At 45.6% G+C, this 559-nt stretch overlaps 1 protein-coding gene across 1 annotated transcript in view; it reads left to right on the top strand.

Annotated features, from left to right (window-relative positions):
• Nucleotides 1–559, top strand: part of LOC116396850 (protein ILRUN) — a 7,337-nt gene that overhangs the window by 5,309 nt on the left and 1,469 nt on the right. The window lies entirely within an intron of this gene.

The raw sequence follows: 559 nt of genomic DNA, 5'->3' as shown, positions 1-559 counted from the left end.
CCCCCCCCCCCCCCCCCCCGGTGTATAATGATCATTACAGCCCAAGGTGGCGGCTGCCATGGCTTTCAGTTTTGCTAAATAGTATATCAAAGATGATATTAATGTGAAGGATGTACTGTGACTAAAGGTGTGATGATGGAGTATGAGACGAGTCCCTCACGTGAGTATTAATGATATCCATTTGTGAATTGCTTCTGTTGCAAATTGAGCTACAGCTTCTTTAAACGTACTTTTTAGTTTGCGTAAAGGAAAAGTCCATCATCAGGGCATCTAGCTGTTAGTTAGTAACAACTCACCTGTGTGTCTCAGGTGGGGCCACATCAGTGTAGACACACATATCGCCTCATAGCTGAGCCAGTTTCAGCTAACAGCTTCTCCTGGGTGGCTGAACTGGACCGTCAAAAACCACTTAGTCATCCAGTCGTCATTTACATTTACATTGACTGAGCTTCTTTCATGTAATGCCGCTTTTGTTTCCACCCTGAAACCGATGATACCATCAGAGAGCGGTGGTGTGTGTGTGTGTGTGTGTGTGTGTGTGTGTGTGTGTGTGTGTGTG

The sequence above is a fragment of the Anarrhichthys ocellatus genome, unplaced genomic scaffold (assembly GCF_004355925.1).
Source record: "Anarrhichthys ocellatus isolate YVR2014 unplaced genomic scaffold, GSC_Weel_1.0 scaffold60, whole genome shotgun sequence".
Classification (NCBI taxonomy): Eukaryota; Metazoa; Chordata; class Actinopteri; order Perciformes; family Anarhichadidae; genus Anarrhichthys; species Anarrhichthys ocellatus.
Note: the sequence above shows the minus strand (reverse complement) of the source record. Positions and strands in the feature narration are given on the sequence as shown.